General features: G+C 45.3%; 1 pseudogene; it reads left to right on the top strand.

Annotated features, from left to right (window-relative positions):
* Positions 1-5,100: 5,100 nt before the first annotated feature.
* On the top strand, positions 5,101-9,016 carry LOC119530968 (annotated as a pseudogene).
* The last annotated feature ends 6,004 nt before the right edge of the window (positions 9,017-15,020 follow it).

Genomic DNA, 15,020 nt, shown 5'->3' with positions numbered 1-15,020 from the left:
GGTCACCACCGTGCAGCCAGAGGCCTTGGGGTGTGGTGGAGTGAGGGTGAGGGGTGCTGAGCTCCTCCCCAGGCCGAGCTCGCGTTGCCCTGACTCATGGGCAGTGTGGTCAAGGCTTCCCTGGGCCAAAGAGACCTCAACAGCTCTGTTTATTAGGGTCCCAAACTTGATAAGTATTTATGTCCTAAAGCTCTGTTTATTAGGGTCCCAAACTTGATAAGTATTTATGTCCTAAAGCTCTGTTTATTAGGGTTCCAAACTCGATAAGTATTTATGTCCTAACAGCTTGGGAATAATTTGGAAAAAGAAAACCCATAAATTGAAAAAAAAACAACACAATTTACTTCTTAAACACCTATAATTACTCGCTAATAGGATGTTGGACTCTGCGCTTCTCAATCCTTAATTGGGTCAGACATCGCCACCCTCATCCCCGGATCTGCATTGATTTTGTCTGGTATTTACTTTTTAGCACAGCAACTGCTGCAAGCCCAGCTTCATAAAGACACCTCATCAGAAGGAAAGTAGTGAGATCTGATGTTGAAACTCTGCACCATCTCAGACGAACAGTTCATGCTGAGGGTTCCTGTACTTCCCTCGGGACTTTAAGCTACCTTGCAGCTGTGAGTTCTCGGCAGCACCCCGGGGCGCCTTGGCACGCTGTTTGGGAACCACAGCCTGACTAGTGCAGGTATTTGTGTTTTCCCACTTGGTCTCTCCATTTAGCACCATGTCTTAAAGCTCCATCAGTGAAGCTGTGTGCAGCTACTTCACTGCTTCTGACCCATGCACAAGATCCCAAAGTCCAACATGGCACCTCCACCACGGTTACCTGTCTATTTCTCAAAGACAGATGCCCAGGCTGTCTCCAAGGACCCTGCCCTCGTGTGGACCTGTGCGAACAATGCCTTGAGATGCACACCCAGGGGCAGACAGGCTAACTTGTAGGGTACGCAAGACCTGCACGTGAGCAGGGCCATCTGACTGTGCTGTCAGTCTCCTGCTCACTGCCAGCCCTCCCTCAGCAGGGCACTGGTCAAACGGGTGTCAGGTGGCTCCCACTTAGCTCCCGTTGCTCTGACTCTTGCATTTGAGCATCTTTTCACATACTTTTTTGGATTTTTGGTTTCCTCTTCTGTAAACTGCCTGTTCCTATCCTTTGATCACGTTTTCTTTTGGGATTGCTGCCATTTTCAATTTTATTTGCAGGAATTCCTTGAATATTCGAGATATTAATCCATTGATGTTTTTGCTTATCATAAATATCTTTTCTGTTTTGTAATCTGGTTAAAATTTCCCCATGGTTAACTTTGAACAGGAATTGAGATTTGGTAGGTTTGTACAGGTTCATGTGAAATCCTGATACAACCCAAAGTAATTTGGAAAGAGAGTAAAAATATATTTGCAGGGCCCCTCCAAGGGACTTGAGGGAAATGCAGAAATATTAAACTTTCCCACCTGGGGAATTACTGATACTCTCACAAGCATTGAGGACTACCAATTTAGCAGGCCGAGCCCTTGATCTTGGGGCTTGCTCTTATGAGGCTTGTTACTGCAAAGGAGAGGCTAAGCTACATGTAATTATGCCTACGAGTCACCCCCAGAGAACTTCTCCCTTGTTCAGATATGGCCTCTCTGTCTAAACCAAACCCACTCGGCAGGTGAACTCACAGCCTTCCCCACTACATGGGACCTGACTCCCAGGTTTGTAAATCTCCCTGACAATGTGGGATATGACTCCCAGGGATGAGCCTGGCCCTGGCATCGTGGGATTGAGAACATCTTGACCAAAAGGGGGAAGAGAAATGAAAGAAAATAAAGTTTCAGTGGCTGAGAGATTTCAAATGGAGCCAAGAGATCACTCTGGAGGGCATTCTTATGCACTATATAGATATCCCTTTTTAGTTTTTAGTATATCGTAATAGCTAGAAGAAAATACCTGAAACTGTGGAAATGCAACCCAGTAGCCTTGACTCTTAAAGACGATTGTATAACTACGTAGCTTACATGGTGTGACCGTGTGATTGTGAAAATCTTGTGGCTCATGCTCCCTTATCTAGTGTGTGGACAGATGAGTAGAAAAATGGGGACAGAAATGAAATGGAAAATAGGGTGGGATGGAATGCTTTTTTACTTTTATTTTTATTATTTTTGGAGTAAGGAAAATGTACAAGGATTGATTGGGGCGATGAATGCCGAGCTATATGATGGTACTGTGAACAGTTGTGCACCAGGGATGACTGTATGGTATGTTAAGTGAACTTAAAATTAAAAAAAAAAAAACATTTCCCATGCTTTCCCTCTGTTGAACAGAAAATTTAAAGCTTTAAATAATCAAATGCATTTTTGTTTTGCTCTTGGTTTTTACTTTTAACATTTTGTTGGAGACGGTCTTCCCTCTCCCGGGGCATATTCCCCTACACATCCTCCTGTTAGTCTTTCCTTTACCACTGAGGTCTTCAATCCACCTAGAGTCCCCCTTGTAGGTGGGGTTATGTAGGCTACCCAGCTCTTTGATTTTTCCCATACTATGAGCCAATTCCAGCACCATCTATTGGAAAAAATATATGCTTTCCTCATCAGTTTGTGGTGTCACCTTTCTCAATAGTATGTTCCCAAATGTACAGGGGTCTTCCACTGACCTCTTTCTTCTGTTATTCTATTTCTGCACCCATACCCACACTGCTTTTCTTGCTATGTAGATCAGCCCCATACTGTATCCCCACCACAGTAGGGCAAGTCTAAAATCCAAAAACTGTAGGGTAAGCACCGGGAAGGGCCGGCTGGAAATTCTGGGCAGGGGCTGGAGCTGCTGTCCACAGGCAGAGCATCTTCTTCAGAGAAGCCTCAGCACTGCGTTTGAGCCTTTCAGCTCGCTGAATCAGGCCCACCTGATTATCTAGTGTATTGAATTTCGTCAAATGTTTTTGTATGTCAATTGAGATGATCATGTGATTTCTCTCCTTCATTCTCCTAATGTGGGTGTATTACATTGATTTTTTAAAATGTTGAACCACTATTCCATTCCTGGAAGAAATCCCACTTGGTCATGATGTGTAATCCTTTTAATGTGCTGTTAAATGTTTAATATGCTGTTGAATTTAGTTTGCTATTATTTGGTTGAGGGTTTTTGCATCTGTAGTTATAAGGTACATTTTTCTATAGTTTTCTTTGCTTCTGGTGGTCTCTCTTTGGCTTTGACATCAGGGTGATCCTGGCCTCATTCCATTGGTGATTCTCACCTAATTCAGTTAGGACTGTGGTGGCTGCCAAACGGTGAGATTCATTGTTCCTTCTAGATGTATTAGTGAGATTCTGCTGTATGATGCTTTCCCTTCTCCTCCATCTATTTATTTATATCAGTATGGACTCATTGATTTATGTTTTATTCAATTCCTCCCATTATTATTGTGATGCTCAAATGGTCTTATGTGTCCAGTGGGTCCTCCTGAATCTGGGTCCTTTGCTCTTTTAATATGGCCCATCAGTCTTTAGTTAGTTCCTTATCTTTTGGAGCCACAAGATATTTGAGGCTAATCTTGTACTTTTTGTCCCCATTGCAAAGTCAGTCATTTCTCTCAGGAGTAGTGGAGAATATTCTTCAGAAATCAGAATCTGGGCACCTGGATGTGCTCATTGCTGCCAGGGTTTCATCACTTCTAGGCCTTCTCAGGGAACACATACATACACCTATATTTGATTTGACATCTATCACTATCTACCTACCTACATATCTATCTATCTGTCTATCATCTATCTATCTATCTACCATTTTTTTATAATACATGTAATTGAAACTTTACCTGTGGGAGCCCTGGGCCCAGGGTCTTCCCTAATGGCCTGGAAGCCTGTGCACACAGCCACTTGTGAGACCTAGGTCAGTTATGGTTTGACCTACTCTCCTTGTAGGATCAGGTCTCCAGCCCTAAATGTAATCTATAGCTTACCTCCTACCTGAAACTCCCTGAGATACTATTATCTACAAGATAACCTATAATTCTCCCCTCTTCCCTGTTGACTACAATCGATCCTTCCCTATGTCACAAGATTCCCATTCCCGCGCTTATGCTTCCATAGCCTTTGGAAAATTTTTGTCTCAAGCCGTTATAACCAGCTTGATTAGCCCCCCCAAAGTGCAGGGTTATTTCACACTGAGCTCTGAGCCAGCCACCATTCAGAGCAGCTCCACTGACTTCCGTTCCCTGTGAGTAAGCCCCAAATGAAAGCTCATGTTTCAAACCTTGCCAGGTGCCTTCTTTAGTCCTTTAACTGCAAAAGCCCCCTTGGGCCGTGACATTGTGCCTATCTACCATCACGCATTTATAATCTATAATCTATTTATAAATCATCCACTATATTCATCCTAATTTATTATCTTCATCTACTTATCATCTATCTATTTGTCTATTGTATTACCATGGGCTTACACTTGTACCCAGGATTTCTTCTAGCCTTCCCCTTTTACCTATTTGAAACTCCATTCTGACAGTGAGAAGCCTGGTTCTCCTCATACTTAAATTTTTCACTTATTTGTTCCTTTTGTAATCCCCTCACCCATGCTAGATGTGCTGTTGAAAGCTTGGCCCCAAAGAAAGGGAAGAGGAAAGACTGGAGAAATGGGAAGATAAAGGAAAAGTAGTAGTTGGAAAGCTTGGCCATGGGCACCACAGACAAGCCTTCCCCCAGCAGTGGGCACATGGGCCAGAAGCTGATCCTCAATGAATGAGAAGGGAAAGAGATGCACATGGATTGATTTTTCTTTTTTAAACCACCCTTGACTCTTGGTCTAAATCCAAATGCGTGAAGATGTATTAGCCTTTAAATGTATAATTAGATTAGATTTGTTGACATTTTGTATAGTTTTGCCTCTATGTTCATGAGTGACACTGGCCTATAATTTCCCTTTCTTGTTATGTCCATATGTGGTTCTGGTGTTAAGATGGTTTCAAAAATGGGTTGGGAGCTTGCCCACCATTGCTCCCAGGAGCCTGTGCGGAGCGGCTGCTGGGTGGAAGCCTGTGGCTGCAGGGTCACGTGCTGGGCTGCACTGGGGGGGAGTGGGGCTCTGGGGGGCCCAGGGATTCAGCCCTGTTCACGGGGATGCAGGATCTGGGCATGGCCAATTGTGAAGACCTGAAGGAAACACTGACCACCTGCACTGAGCTGCTCAAAGCCATCGAGCAATTCCCAATGGAGAATGGCATGCTCCTGCCATCCCTGCAGTCGGCCTTGCCCTTGTTGGACCTGCATGGGACCACATGTCTGGAGCTCCACCAGCCTGTGTTTGATGGGCTGCAGGAAAAGCTGCTGGAGAGAGTGTCAGCCATTGTCACAGAGAGGAAGGCCAAAGGGAGGTACAAGAAACTGGAAGACCTTCTGGAGAAGAGCTTGTCTCTGGGGAAGATGGAGTCCTTGCAGCCAGTGGTGATGTGCATCATGAAATACTTGCACAAGTTTCCCGAGAAGAAGCCGAAGCTGGTCATGGCCAACAAGGAGCAGTCAGGCCTGTGCTGTGAGGGTGAAGAGACAGACCTTGCGGGACAAACAGGTGCTCTTCGGGACAAGGTCTCCCCGCTGCTGAAGCAGTACATACTGGAGAAGGAGAGCACCCTCTTCAGCACCAGCTTTCCATCCTGCCCAATTTCTTCAGTCTTTCTCCCGAGACAAGGTGCCAGAATGAGTCCTGGGGACAGTGAAACACAGACTGATAACACTTCAAAAGTCTTAGAGATGGAGGATTATGGGAAAATGGAAGTTCCAGGAACCAGTCCCTCCAAGAAAACAACAATTGAACTGGCAGGAACTGTCTGAATCAAAAATCTGGAACTCTGGAGGATGACTGAACACTGTGCAATACCCAGAGAAGAGCTGAAGAGACTGGTAAATTGCAATAAATACAGTGAATTACCCCATCCGTGCACTGGCTACCCAACCCCCTCTCCCCATCCACATGGCAGGCAGCAGTGGGGACCCAGGTTCCTGGTGCAGCCTTCGGGGTCCAGTGTAGCCTATAAGAACCTAGGTCTCCAAAAACTGGGAGAGTTTGGTCCAGTTACTGATCACTACAGTTGATCAGCTACTTCAGATTGCTGGAGGGCTGGCTCTGAGGGCAGCCATTGTTCCCACTCACCCTCTCGGGCAAAAGAGACAGAGGAGTCTTAAGAAGGCTGTACTTATTTAAAATTGTTTTCCACTTTTCTCTTTACATTTCCTGACTGGGTGCAAAAATAGTTTGGAAAAGTCACAAGTTGATGGATAAGCCCTCAACAAGAAAAAGAAACCTAGAAATCCCAGAGGTTTGAGAGAACTAGATTTCCAGAGTATTAACAAACCATAATCCTCAGAATGTCCAGTTCTCAACAAAAAAATTACAAAACACACAAAGAAATGTGAAAATATGTCCTAGTCACAGGAAAGAAAGAATTTTCCAGAAACCATCCCTGAGGAAGCTCACAGACTGGAACTATTAGTCAAAGACTTTAAATTGACTGTCTTAAATACACTCAACAGCTAAACTGATCCATATACAAAGAACTAAAGGAAAATTAGGAAAACATCTGAACAAAATAAAAGATGGAAATTATAAAAAGGAACCAAACAAATTTTGGAGCTGCAAAGTATGGCAATTGAAAGGAAAACTCAGATTCAACAGTGGATTTGAACAAGCAGAAGAAAGAATCAGCAAACTCCTCAGTGTGGGGAACAGTAAGAAAAACCGATGAGGAAAAACAGACAGAGCCTGCAGGAGCTCTGGGAGACTATCAAGCACAGCAATGTATGCATCATTGGGCCCCAGAAGGACAGGAGAGAGAAAGGGGCAGACAGGCACTTGAAGAAATAATGGCCCCAAACTTGCCAAGTTTGATGAAAGCCATGGCTGTACCTTCCAGGGAGATCCATGGACTTCAAACAGAACAGAGTCTAGAAGATCTACACCAAGGCATATTACAGCAAAATCATCAAAATCCAAAAACAGGATTTTGAAAGCCGGTGGAGAGGAGCGACCTTGTACCTACAAGGGAACCCAGTGAGATGAGCAGTGGATTCCCCACGGGAACCAGAAGAGGCCAGAGATGGTGGGGGCACACTTAGAGCCCTCAAGGGAGAACTGTCAGCCAAGAACTCTAACTCCAGCAAAACGATCCTTCAAAAGTGACAGAGAAATTAAAATAATAAAGAGACAGTAATGGAGTAACTATAATGGGTTTTTAGACTGTACACAAAAGCACAAGCAATTTTTTTAAGAAGATAAAATGGACTTCATCAAAATGAAAAACTTTTCTGCATATCATCAAAAAACTGATATGCATGATATTAAAGCATATCATCAAAAAACTGAGAAGACAAAGTACAGGAATGGGAGAAAATATTTGGAAAACTATATATCTGATAAAGGTTAGCACCCAGGATATGTAAAGAACTGCTACAACTAAACAACAAAAAGACAAACAACCCAACTGAAAAATGGGCCAACAGATTTTCCACAGAAGATATTTAAATTACCAATAAGTACATGAAAAGATGCTCAACATTACTAGCCATTAGAGAAACAAATGGGTATTAAAACTAAATGGAGATACCATGTCACACTCACTAGAATGGCTATTATGAGGAAAACGCAAGTGCTGACAAGGATGGGGAGAAATAGGAACCCTCGGACGTTGTTGGTGGTAGTATAAAATGGTGCAGCTGCTGTGGAAAACACTTTGGCAGTTCCTCAGAAAATTAAGTGTAGAATTACCATAAGAGCTGGCAATCCCACTCCTAGGTATATGCCTAAAAGCACAGAAAGCAGCGTTCCAGAAAGCAGACCCAGACAGATACCTGCACACCACTGTTCATGGCAGCATCTTTCACAGTAGCCAAAAGGTGGAGGCGGCCCAAGTGTCCACCCACAGAGGATGGAGAAACAAACGTGGCCCATCCATATGATGGGCTATTACTCAGCCATAAAAGGAAGTGCAGCGCTGGTACATGCTGCAGCATGGATGAACTTGAAGACGTCATGCTGAGTGAAATAAGCCAGACACACAAGGACAGACATGGTTTAATGTCTTTTGCAGGAAACACAGAAGAAGCAAATCCAGAGATAGAAAGCAGAACAGTGCTGACCAGGGGTGTGTGTGTGGGGGGGCGGGTATTGCTAAATGAGAGTGAGTTTTGGTTTGGGATGATGAAAATAGCCTGGAAATAGCAGTATTGTCAATGTACTAAATGTCAAAGAATTGTCCACTTAAAATGGTTAAGTATTTTTTGTATTATGTACAGTATGCCACAATTTAAAATAAATTGCTTTTAAAAGTGAATTGGGGGTGCCAGGGGAGATGTAGCTGCCTCTTCTCCGAGGCACCCCTTTGCCTCCGGACTTCTCTGGGGCCAGCAGCCGCGGGCTCAGGGGACGACCGTGGCTCCGTGTCCGACCAGCAGCCTGCAGGTGGCTGCGCTGAGGCGGTGGAGGAGGCGCCGGAGAACGCGGCCCGGGAGGCAGAGGAGCCGCAGCTGCTGCCCGGTGCCGGCGTCTGTAAGTGGTTCAACGTGCGCGTGGGGTTCGGCTTCCGGTCCGTGACCGCCCGCGCCGGGGTTGCGCTCGACCCCACTGTGGACGTCTTAGTGCATCAGAGTAAGCTGCACATGGAGGGCTCCCGGAGCCTGAAGGAGGGTGAGGCGGTGGAGTTCACCTGTAAGTCTGCCAAGGGCCTGGAATCCATCCGTGTCACAGGACCTGGTGGGGTGTCTGTATTGGGAGTGAGAGGCCACCAAAGGGGAAGAGCATGCAGAAGTGCACATCAAAAGGAGGCAGGTGCTGCAACTGTGGCGGTCTAGACCATCGTTGCCAAGGATGCAAGCTGCCACCACAGCCCAAGAAATATCACTTTGGCCAGAGCATCAGCCATATGGTAGCCTCATGTCCACTGGAGGCCCAGCAGGTCCTGGCTCACAGGGAAAGCCCTCCTGCTTTGGGGAGGAGAAAGAAGAGATCCACAGCCCTGCCCTGCTCCCAGAGGCCCAGAATTGAGCCTATAGCGCATGGGGGCAATCCTTTTGTGATTAGGAAGTTCCAAGGAGCAGGCATCGATCAGCAGAGTGCAGAAAGTGGGAGAGGGTGGGTTAGGGGGCAGCTGGCACTGCCCTGGATCTCAGGCTGGGTCCACAGCATCACCCCCTCTTCCATCTTGGTTGGGGAGGGGGACAAGGCAAAGGAACTCCAACCATGCACTACCCAAATACAAGTGAGGGCTCTCAGGAGAAATACTAGAGCCTGCATGAAATACCCTAGAATCTCTAGTTTTTTTACAGTGGCCTGGAGAGGGAAGTTTTCCTTTGAAAGAGGATTTATAAAAATTTGTCATGCTAGAGTGAAAAGATGAGCACAGATGGATGGACCCAACCCAGGAGCCACCACATTCTGTGGGAGGGAATCTCTCTGGAGTGGAGCAGGGTTTTTCCATGTTTTTCTAGTTTGTTAATGCTGCCGGAATGCAAAACACCAGAAATGGATTGGCTTTTATAAAAGGGGGTTTATTTGGTTAACAGTTACAGTCTTAAGGCTGTAAAGTGTCCAAGATAAGTCATCAACAATCGGGTGCTTTCACTGGAGGATGGCCAATGGCGTCTGGAAAACCTCTGTTAGCTGGGAAGGCATGTGGCTGGCATCTGCTCCAAGTTCTGGTTCCAAAGCGACTTTCTCCCAGGACGTTCCTCTCTAGGTCACAGCTCCTCTTCAAAATGTCACTCTCGGTTACTCTTGGGGCATTTGTCCTCTCTTAGCTTCTCTGGAGCAGGAGTCTGCTTTCAACGGCCATCTTCATACTGTGTCTCATCTGCAGCTACTCTCTCTCTCAGCTTCTTCAAAGTGTCCTTCTTGGCTGTAGCTCCTTTTCAAAATGTCTCTCCCAGCTCCACTGAGTTCCTTGTGTTTGTCAGCTCATTTATATGGCTCCAGTGATTTAATTTAGACCCACCCTGAATGGGTGGGGTAACACCTCCATGGAAATTATCCAATCAGAGTCATCACCCACAGTTGGGTGGGGTGCATCTCCATGAAAACGTTCAAAGACTTACAATCTAATCAACACTGATACGTCTGCCCACACAAAATTACATCAAAGATAATGGCGTTTTGGGGGACATAATACATTCAAACCAGCACACATGTCTTGTCTCATCACCCTCTCTTGGGACAGGGTGCTGGGAGCTGACGTAAGCAGTGGCTTGTGACGACAGGCAGAAGGGGTGGTTGGTGGGAGAGCTGCAGACGACTGCGCCTGAGCTCTTTCCTGCCTCATTCTGGGCAGATGCGATGTTATTTATTTGCTCCCTTGGATAACTGCACCTTGGGTCCCACTTTCTTCAGAACTCCAACTGCACTAGCTGTGTACAAATGACGTATCTTGTGCATTCTTTTTTTTTTCTTAATATAAATATTCCAGTTTTGTATTTTTTGTATATTTGAATCTAAGGCCCTGATTCCTGACCATTGTTCTCAGGTTCATGAGCAATCTCAGGGATAAGTCGGCAGCAGCTCCAGGTCTGCACAGCAGGAATACTTTTTTATTGTTGTTGCTTTATCACCACAAAGAACAACTACTTGAACTACCTCATTTTTGCCAATTAGAGCTGGCTTTTCTGCCATAGTGTCCTCTTGAAATCCCTCCTGTGCCAGTTTGAATGTATTATGTCCCCCAGAAAAAGCCATATTCTTTGATGCAATCTTGTGGGGCAGACATATTAGTGGGATTAAGTTGGAATGTTTGGATTAGGTTGTTTGCATGGAAATGCACCCTACCCAACTGTAAGTGATAACTCTGATGAGATAATTTTCATGGAGGCATGGCCCCACCCATTCAGGGTGGGCCTTGATCAGTGGAGCCATATAAATGAGCTGACAGTGCAGCTGTGAGTGGCATTTTGAAGAGGAATTACAACCAAGAGGGACACTTTGAAGAAAGCACAGGAGCTGCAGATGAGACAGTTTGAAGACAGCTGTTGAAAGCAGACTCTTGCTCAAGAGAAGCTAAGAGAGGAAAAATGCCCCAAGAGCAACTAAGAGTGACATTTGTGAGGAGCTGCAGCCTAGAGAGGAACATCCTGGGAGAAAGCCATTTTGAAACCAGAACTTTGGAGCAGACGCCAGCCACGTGCCTTCCCAGCTAACAGAGGTTTTCCGGATGCCATTGTCCATCCTCCAGTGAAGGTACCCAATTGTTGATGTGTTACCTTGGACACTTTATGGCCTTAAGACTGTGACTGTGTAACCAAATAAACCCCCTTTTATAAAAGCTAATCCATCTCTGGTGTTTTGCATTCCAGCAGCATTAGCAAACTAGAACAGATTTTGGTACCAGAGAAGTGGGGTGCTTGTGCTGCTGAGTTTGCAAATACCAAACATGTTGGAACGGCTTTTTAAATGGATAAGGGGAAGATTCTGGAAGAACTGTGAGGAGCTTGATAGAAAAGGCCTGAGCTGCTTTGAAGAGACTGTTTGTGGAAATATGGACTCTAAAGATACTTCTGACGAGGGCTTGAAGAGAAATGATGAATGTGTTGTTGCAAACTGGAAGAAAGGTGATCCTTGTTTTAAGGTGGCAGAGAATTTGGCAAAATTGAGTCCTGGTGTCAGACAGAAGGAAGAATTTGAAAGTGACAACCTGGAATACTTAGCTGAGGAGATCTCCAGACTAAATGTGGAGGATGTACCCTGGCTTCTCCTTGCAGCTTATAGTACAATGTGAGCGGAGAGACATAAACTTAGAACTGAACTTTTGAGTTCAAAGAAACCAGAAGGTGATGGCTTAGAAAATCACAGGCTTCCAAGGGGTGGACTCCCAGAAGCTACAGCCCAACATGAGGATGTAATCAAACATGGAACCCAGCCGCCATTTCAGTACAAGCCAAGACTGGAAAAGGAGTTAAGCAGAAAGGATTGTGGAAAGTCCTATTGTCTGATGGCTTTGACTCCTGTGTGCTTCATGCAAAGCCAACCGAATTTTTGCGAGATCTTTAGACAGAGCTGTTACCGGTCTGGACTGGAGGAGGACAGACAAGGGACAAATTGAAGGAAAAATTTCTTCAAGACAGGAGACATGGATATTGAGGGTCTGGAGTCAAGAGGTCTCAGGCTGGGAGAGCGGAGCAGCCCACATGCATGGAAAGGGTTGAGTTTGCCCTGGAGGTCGAGGTGGGCCTTCTTGCCTCAATGCTCAGGAAACGTTCTGCCACCCCAAGCCCCCAAAGAGGGTGGAGCACATTCCCAGGGAGTTGGGGAGAGCCTGGCTGCCACCACACTGTCTGAAGGGTTGAGCGTGTGCCCCGGAGATGGAAGGGAATCCAGGAGCTGCTCCAATGTTTGAGGAGGGTGGGGCCGAGACAGGTGTGTCTCCCCAATGTGTGGATATGTTGGAGCGCTCACCACAGCATTTGGAGAGGAAAGGGCTGCCACAAAGGCCCTTAGGAAGGGTTAGACTCCCACTCTCTCAAGCCCCAAGGATGCAACATTGTTCTATAAATGACTCTCAGACCTTGAAATCTAATGGAGTTTGTCCTGCAGGTTTTAGGAACTGTTTTGGTCCCTTAAACCCTGTTTTCCTTACTGTTTCTCCTTATGGCAATGAGAATGTTTATCCTATGAATGTCCCTCCTTTGTATATTGGAAGCACATAACTTGTTCTAAGTTCACAGATCCACAGCTAAAGGAAAATTATGCCTTAGGACTGACCACGCCTATAATTGATTTTGATGAGATGTTGTACTTAACTATTATTACTGAAATGATTTAAGTTTTTGTGATATTGTGATGGGATGAGTGTATTTTGTATTTGGAAAGAATATGCTTTTCTGGGGTCCAGGGAGTGAAATGTGCAGGTTGAATGTATTAGGTTCCCCAGAAAAAGCTGTATTCTTTGACGCAATCTTGTGAGGAGACATATTAGTGGGGATTAAGTTGGAACGTTTGGATTAGGTTGTTTGCATGGAAATGCACCCCACCCAACTGTAGGTGATAACTCTGATGAGATAATTTCCATGGAGGCATGGCCCCACCCATTCAGGGTGGGCCTTGATCAGTGGAGCCATATAAATGAGCTGACTCAGGGAGAAGGAACTCAGTGCAGCTGTGAGTGACATTTTGAAGAGGAGCTACAACCAAGAGGGACACTTTGAAGAAAGCACGGGAGCTGCAGATGAGAGACAGTTTGAAGACAGCTGTTGAAAGCAGACTCTTGCTCCGGAGAAGCTAAGGGAGGACAAATGCCCCAAGAGCAACTAAGAGTAACATTTTTGAGGAACTGCAGCCTAGAGAGGAACGTCCTGGGAGAAAGCCATTTTGAAACCAGAACTTTGGAGCAGAAGGCAGCCACGTGACTTCCCAGCTAACAGAGGTTTTCCAGATGCCATTGGCCATTCTTCACTGAAGGTACCTGTTTGCTGATGTGTTACCTTGGACACTTCATGGCCTTAAGACTGTAACCGTGTAACCAAATAAACCCCCTTTTATAAAGCTAATCCATCTCTGGTGTTTTGCATTCTAGCAGCATTAGCAAACTAGAACACCTCCCCTTTACAGGAGACTAGGTGTGGGTCGCCCCACAACTTGACTTCTATTGGAAAATTGGAAATTAGTTTAAATGGGAAGATGGTGCAGAGAGGTTAGGAGAGGCTGGGCCCAGTTAAAGGTCAAGAGAAGAAGCCAAGATTAGGTGAGAGTTACTGAATATATAATAAGGGATTCCTGTTCCCAATCTCTGATCCTAGGGCCCAGGGCTTGCTTGGCACACCAGGTCATCCTTTCTCTGGATAAGTCTGGGCCTGCCATGAACAGTGGGTGTGGGGGGGTGTCCAAGGATGGATGGATGAAGCAGACTAAAATTCTTAACCTTTCAAATTTCTGGACTTTTCCTGCTTGGCTTCCAGAGAGACCATCAGTGAAGGCTTCTTTGTGGCACCCAGAGCCAATGTCCTACCCTGCTGCAGTAGTGATTATAGCGTCATAGTAGCTAAAGGAGAAAGGGGATGTCATTTACATGTTGTGGACCTACCTCACTGTGTTGAAATGGGGCAAATGCAATAAAACACATTGGGTGATGTGTGTCTGATCCTGGGTTCTTGTCTTCCCCAAATGCTGCCCCCCTCTACTTATTGTATTTGTCTGGGCTTTGTAGAACTTCACAAGTCACTGATTTGGTGATTGTTAGGTGGCCTAATTTGTGTAAATATAATGTGTTGGTCTTTCTCCATGTTCTTTTGGGGTTTTTCATGTTTACTAACTTCTTTTTTTGTTGTGGGTGAAAGAAAAATAGCCAAAGCATCTTTGACAGAAGATTATGCACCTGGCAGAAGGATCTGAAACTGCTTGGGAGCCCCCTCTTGAAGTGGGGATCTTGAACCATCCCTTCTTTCATGTTCTCCTTCCCTTATTTCCTATTTTGGACTAAATCTTCTGTCCTAAAAACTTACCCCATTGCCCCTTCCAGCTCCCCTTTCCCAACCTCCCATACACATATAATTTTGGGGATATCTCCACAACTCTTCAATGACTTATACAAAAGACCTGAGGAATCTAGGAACCCTCCATCCCTCATTCCCAGCTTTCTGAATTAAGTCTATTCCTCAATGTGATTCATGCTGAAAGTTTAATACTGCTGTACTTGGATTGACTAAACCTACTTAATCATCAATCCTAGGATACAGAGAAACAATGGGTGAGGATGAGGGTGGGGTGGTTCCATGTAGAAAGTGGAGGTAAGAAATCCAAAAAGGGAAGAGGAATGTATATCCAAGTCACTCGGGAACTTTTATGCGGGTGCAAGAAACTTATGTCAAAGTAGCCACAAGATTGTTTAATAGGAGATGGAAGAATGCAGCTCCATGTTTACTGCTAGAAACCAAAGCTTTGTGTGGAATCTTGAATTTATGGGGATGAAGGGAGGGTAGGAAAACATGTACCTCTCTGTTTCTCTAATCCTTTCCCCTCATTCCTGAACTGCAGGAGACTGAGCCCCCTTGGGCTTCAGTGAACTTATCAC

This window comes from Choloepus didactylus, chromosome 4, assembly GCF_015220235.1.
Source record: "Choloepus didactylus isolate mChoDid1 chromosome 4, mChoDid1.pri, whole genome shotgun sequence".
Classification (NCBI taxonomy): Eukaryota; Metazoa; Chordata; class Mammalia; order Pilosa; family Megalonychidae; genus Choloepus; species Choloepus didactylus.
This window is presented reverse-complemented; position numbering and strand designations above follow the sequence as displayed.